The sequence below is a fragment of the Otolemur garnettii genome, unplaced genomic scaffold (genome assembly GCF_000181295.1).
Source record: "Otolemur garnettii isolate 467f Iridium unplaced genomic scaffold, OtoGar3 scaffold00031, whole genome shotgun sequence".
In the NCBI taxonomy this organism is placed as follows: domain Eukaryota; kingdom Metazoa; phylum Chordata; class Mammalia; order Primates; family Galagidae; genus Otolemur; species Otolemur garnettii.
The window spans coordinates 2,255,016-2,261,058 of record NW_003852426.1 but is presented as its reverse complement, the minus strand read 5'-3'; the positions used below and the strand labels follow the sequence as shown (position 1 = coordinate 2,261,058).

General features: G+C 37.5%; 1 pseudogene; it reads right to left on the bottom strand.

Annotated features, from left to right (window-relative positions):
- Positions 1 to 1,441: 1,441 nt before the first annotated feature.
- LOC111725069 lies at positions 1,442 to 5,558 on the bottom strand (annotated as a pseudogene).
- Between the last annotated feature and the right edge of the window lie 485 nt (positions 5,559 to 6,043).

Here is a 6,043-nt window from a genome sequence, read left to right as displayed (position 1 = left end):
CCCTTCTCTTCACAAACATGCCATCATCTGTACCTTTGAGTTTTAGTGAGGTGGGCCATTCTCATGGGGGTTAGGTGGTATCTCAGGATGGTTTTGATTTGCATTTCTCTGATAATTAAGGACAATGAGCATTTTTTCATATGCTTGTTAGCCATTTGTCTGTCTTCTTTAGAGAGGGCTCTATTCATCTTTCTTGCCCATTGATATAGGGGATTGTTGGCTTTTTTTTGTTGTTGTTGCTTAATTTGAGTTCTCTGTAAATTCTAGTTATCAAGCTTTTGTCTGATTGAAAATATGCAAAAATATTTTCCCATTCTGATTGTTGTCAGTTTGCTTTGGTGGTTGTCTCCTTAGCTGTATAGAAGCTTTTCAATTTAATTAAGTCCCATTTGTTTATATTTTTGTTGTTGCAATTGCCATGGAAGTTTTCATAAAGTTTTTCCCTATGCTGATATCTTCAAGGGTCTTCCCCACACTTTCTTTGAGGATTTTTATTGTTTCATGCCTTAGATTTAGATCTTTTATCCATCTTGAATCAATTTTAGTGAGTGGTGAAAGGTGCAGGGCCAGTTTCAGTCTTTTACTCGTGGTTATCCAGTTCTCCCAGCACCATTTATTGAATAGGGATTTCCCCCTAGTGAATGTTCTTGTTTGGTTTGTTGAAAATCAGGTGGCTGTAAGATTTTAGTTTCATCTCATGATGTTCTATTCAATTCTAGATGTCTATGTCTCTATGTGTTTGAAGTTGCCTACATTTAAAAGAAAAAATTCTTAACTAAAACAATGTTTTCTGAAAGTACTAATTTGCTCTTAATGATATCCTAAGACATTTTGATTTTAATTATACAACCTATTTCCTTGTAAAGATTCTCAGATTTTACTCAAGGATTTAATTTTTTCTGTGTCTTGCTGCTTTTGGCTTTTCCTCTACTTTAACATTTTTTTTCATTTATTTAGAAGTTTATTATCATTTCATCTTTTATAGAGGCTTATGCATAAATGAACACACTGGCAAATTATACACGCTTTTAAAATGACAAGTGAACATTAATTTTCTGATATTTTAAGTCAATCTTCAAATCAATTACTTCTAAACACACTTTAAATTAGTATCAAGTGCTTGATTTTAATAACTATTTTACTGATGTGAGAAACTATGGTACTTCTTTTAAGTATTCTCATGTTAAAGCCATGAATTCCACTTAACCTTATCATCTACGTTAAGAGTGTTAGCTTAACAAAAAATTTTCAAAGATTTTACTTATAGATTTAAAATATAATGATGAATATAAGCTTTTTATTTGCCTTGAAATAGTTTACAATTAAGCAAATGAAATGCCACCAATATAAAGAGAGCTTTGGGCAGAGCCAAGTTTTGTAAATTCTAGAGTATTATTTAATGATTTAGTTCTCTAAGAAATTAAGAGGCTAATTGTATCATTCATATAGTATGTTTACCTGAAGTACTTTTAGAAATAAACTGCATTTTGGGGGCCACAGATGTATCATGCAAGGAGTATCCTGGTTTAAATTTTGAAGTCCTTTCACTTCTGCTTGCTTCACCTTGAACTTGTCTAAAAAGAAGTTGGCACATTATTTTGCAAATGTTACTGGACATCAGGATATATATGGCTGGATCTAAGCAGCTATAGAAAGATGAGAGAACCAGCATGATCTCATTGGTTTTGTGAATGATTTCTTTCCAGGAGCAAGATGATACATTTAACTGTGAAGAAATGTAGATGAATGGAAAGGCATGATAGGGATCAAAACATAGAGTGACAAAGGACACATATGATAAAGGAATTGTGGGCTGTAGTGGCATATTTACTAGAACTAGGAAATTTTGATATCCATTTAGAAATCCTGAATAGATTCTTATCAATTTTAATATATGAAAGGATTATTAGTAGGAAAATTAGCCAAAACATTGCCACAAGAATGAAGATAAAAATTGCTTCTCCTTTTGCTTTCTGCTTATCTTGGTAATGGGAATACATTGTGGAATTACGTCTTCCTTTCTCAAGTGTTAAAATAGTCATGTTTGGCCGGGTGTGGTGGCTCACCCCTGTAATCTCAGCACTTTGGGAGGCTGAGGAAGGTGGATTGCTTGAGTTCATGAGTTGGAGACCAGCCTGAGCAAGAGTGAGACACCATCTCTACTATACATAGAAAAACTAGCTGGGTGGTGTTGTGGGTGCCTGTAGTCCCATCTACTTGGGAGGCTGAGTTAAGAGGATTGCTTGAGCCCAAGAGTTGGAGGTTGCTATGAGCTATGATGACACTGTGGCATTCTATCCATGGTGATAGCTTGAGACTCTGTCTCTTAAAAAAAATAAAAATAAAAATTCATGGTTAAAAAATCCAGCAAGTGTGACTGTATACTGCACAGCAAACATAAATACTTTGTGTGGTTGTGATTGCCTTCTGTTATTGTACAGACTTATTCACTTTTATGTAGTGATCCAAACTGATGAATCCAAGCAAAATAATGCTAATGTTCATGTTCACAAAAATAGTGTTCCCACAACCTTGCACAGAATCACATACAGCATCCATTTGTCTTGGTTAATGTGATCCCTTCTTTGGAAAGGGAGGCAGAGGATGAGTAGGAGGTCCCCAATGGCTACATTAAGTATGTAAATTTGAATGGAATTTCTTTTGCGGTAGATATCCTGAAACACATACAGGGCATTTATGTCCCCAACCAGTCCCTAACAGAGTAAAAAGTTTTTGACACATCAGCTTTAGCACTTTCTTTGCTCATGTCCCTGTCCCACTGTTGCTAACTCTGTTGTTATGGCCTGCCACTAAATGTTTTATATTAAAGGATTAGAAAAATTGTTTTTTACAGTATAACTTAATATACTTGGCTTTTCTTGACGTCTGAAGAACTTACTATGGTCAAAAAACTTGTCATGCTATTGCTGAGAGTCAGTTGTTCCCCTAAACAAGGTTCAAGTTTACCTTTCACAGTCCTCTCTCTCTAATCTGCTGTACCATCAGGACCCTGACACACCCTTGCTCTCTCTGATTAATTCAATTCCCCTTTTAATCACCTTTAACTCGGCTCGGAGCCTATAGCTCAACCGGCTAAGGCGCCAGCCACGTACACCTAAGGTGGCGGATTCGAATCCCCAGCCCGGACCCGCCAAACAACAATGACGGCTGTAACCAAAAAATAGCCGGGCGTTGTGGCGGGCGCCTGTGGTCCCAGCTACTTGGGAGGCGGAGGCAGAAGACTCGCTTGAGCCCAGGAGTTGGAGGTTGCTGTGAGCTGTAATGCCATGGCACTCTACCCAGGGGGACAGCTTGAGGCTCTGTCTCAAAAAAAAAAAAAAAAAATCACCTTTAACTCCTGAGTTGTCTAAATCAGTTTCCCACAAAAAAGAAACAATTGCACTACAGTTTTCTTTGCCCTTTGGGAAACTGGCCTAAAAGAAAACTTTTTATATGTTTTATCAAGATAATTTCTGATTTATCTTTATTTAGTTTTTGATTAACTAAAAACCCCCTACACTTTAAAGGGGTTAATGTTCTTACCTTCATTTAACTTCCTGTATATCTTTTAAAATCTTTTGATGACTGTCACTCTTGGTGAAATAAAAGACCATCACTTTATAGTGACCTATAATTCCATTTTGAGCAGGACTTTTAAGCCTTTGATATTTTAAAGCTTTCCAAAATCGAAATTTCAAGGGTGGCACATGTGGCTCAAGGAGTAGGGTCCCAGCCCCGTATACCGGAGGTGACGGGTTCAAACCTGGCCCTGGCCAAAAACTGCAAAAAGAAAACAAATTCAAATTATGTTAAACTGACATTTTGATGAGGGCTCCTGAAGTCCAAGAGAGACATAGTAGGATTTTGTATATTTAAATTGCATCAGAAACATTGTCAAATATCAAATGTTATTTAATTTTCTCTGAGTTACATTTATGTAAATGTACTACTAATAATATACATGTTCCAAAATTGTATTAGATTCCTAAAATTCTGATATGCCTTGGTATATGTTGTCAGTAGTAATGACAATTATTATTTAAATCATTGTATACCAGAGAAATAGCCAAATCTTTTGTGTCTTTAACTATGGCTATTCTAAGACTTTTTGTCAACTGCAGACAATTATTGTTTTACTTTGATTCTTCTGAAAAAGAGGTTTATATTCAGCTAAAGTCCAAAATTTGCTTATTCTTTAGGAAAAGTCATGGAAAGGCCAATGTTAAGTCCTCTCAAAGGCAGGTTTTTGATAAGTTTGAATGTTGTACATTTGCCTTAGGTAAAAATTAAGAAAAGAAAGTTATTAATAGAGTCTGAGGAAAAAAAATGCTTTAAAATTCTATAGGCAAGACAGTGCCCTTTAACCCTTAATTCCTCCCTTTCTCTGAGTGTTTAGAGAACACACGAGCAATCTACACTCATACAGATTCCTGATAAAAGTTAAATTGGTACAGTCACCTTGGAAATAAAATTAGCCTTAACTAGTACAGTTCAACTACTTACACCATAAAATCCCCCCATCCTACTCCTGAGCACACACTCTGGGGACCTTCTGGCCTATGTGCCCTGACATGTACAGGCATGCTAATGTTTGTGGAAAAAACTGGAATCAACCATATCTACAACTACAGTAGCAAAAGTAGCAAAATGTAGCAAAACTGTGGCATAGTTATGAAATGTAGAATTTCTACAGTAAAAATGAATGACAGTCTCCCAAATCAGGGGTAAGTCTCCTACACACGGTGTGTCCCACAAGAGAAAACATGGAGGATGAGTTCAGTATATTGGAAGTTTAAAAACATGTAAAACTAACTAATATTTAGTTTGGGGATATAGACAATATAAAAATCTTTAGAGAAATGAAGACTCTGGGCGCTGGCAGCAGCCCATGGAGGCTTCATAGGTTCTGCTTCATAAGCCAGTGGCAGGTGCCCAAGTACTTACATGATCATAACTCCCTGAACTGGAGTTTTTCGAACTGTACTTTGATGTACCTTGGGATGTAGTTTTGATGAGTATTTTTAAAATGGAAAGAAAATACCAAAGTTCATTGCCAAGATCCCTACTGAGAACTACTTACCTCACTACTTACCTTACCTTAATGCACCACGTGACAGAAAAGCGCAGGATGCCATGACAGTCGCCCTGGCCAGAACAACATCATGTGGCCCTTGGCTCACTGGCAACTCTGTGGATTCTCTGGCATAAAAAGGTAAACCTGATGAGCAAGGCACTTCCATCTTGCAAAAGAGTTAGTATGTTACTTCTGCTTATCACACACAACCAAATCAAACTTTTACAGAATTGAAAAGCAGAGTGTTGATCAAAAGAAATGAAACAGAAAAACATTATACAAGAATAACTAGTATCTTTCAAGGAGTGATAAAAATATAGAATAACCAAAATGGAATAGAAAATATGAATGGAAAACACACAGTTACTTTAGAAAACTTTAGAAGTGGCTGGGCGCCCATAGCTCAGTGGTTAGGGTGCCCACCACATGCACTGGGGCTGGTGGGTTTCAACATGGCCCAGAGCTGCTAAACAACAACAACGAACAACAAAATTAGCCAGGTTTTGTGGCAGGTGCCTGTAGTCCCAGCTACTGGGGAGGCTGAGGCAAGAGAATTGCTTAAGCCCAAGAGTGTGAGGTTGCTGTGAGCTATGATGCTACAGTACTCTACAGATGCTGACAAAGTGAGACCCTATCTCAATTAAAAAAAATGGTGAGTATACTTTTGGGAACCATCTGGTATCTGAATCACTCTGACCACATCTCATTAGAAAACATTGTGAAGGACAGTGACTGTGGCTCAGTGGGTAGGGTGCTGGCCCAATATACTGAGGGTGGCAGGTTCCAACTTGGCTCTGGCCAAACTGCAACAACAACAAAAAATAGCCAGGCATTCTAGTGGGAGCTTGTAGTCCCAGCTACTTGGGAGGCTGAAGCAAGAGAATTGCCTAAGCCCAGGAGTTGGAGGTTGCTGTGAACTGTGATACCACTGCACTCTACTGAGGGTGATAAAGTGAGATTCTTGTCTCT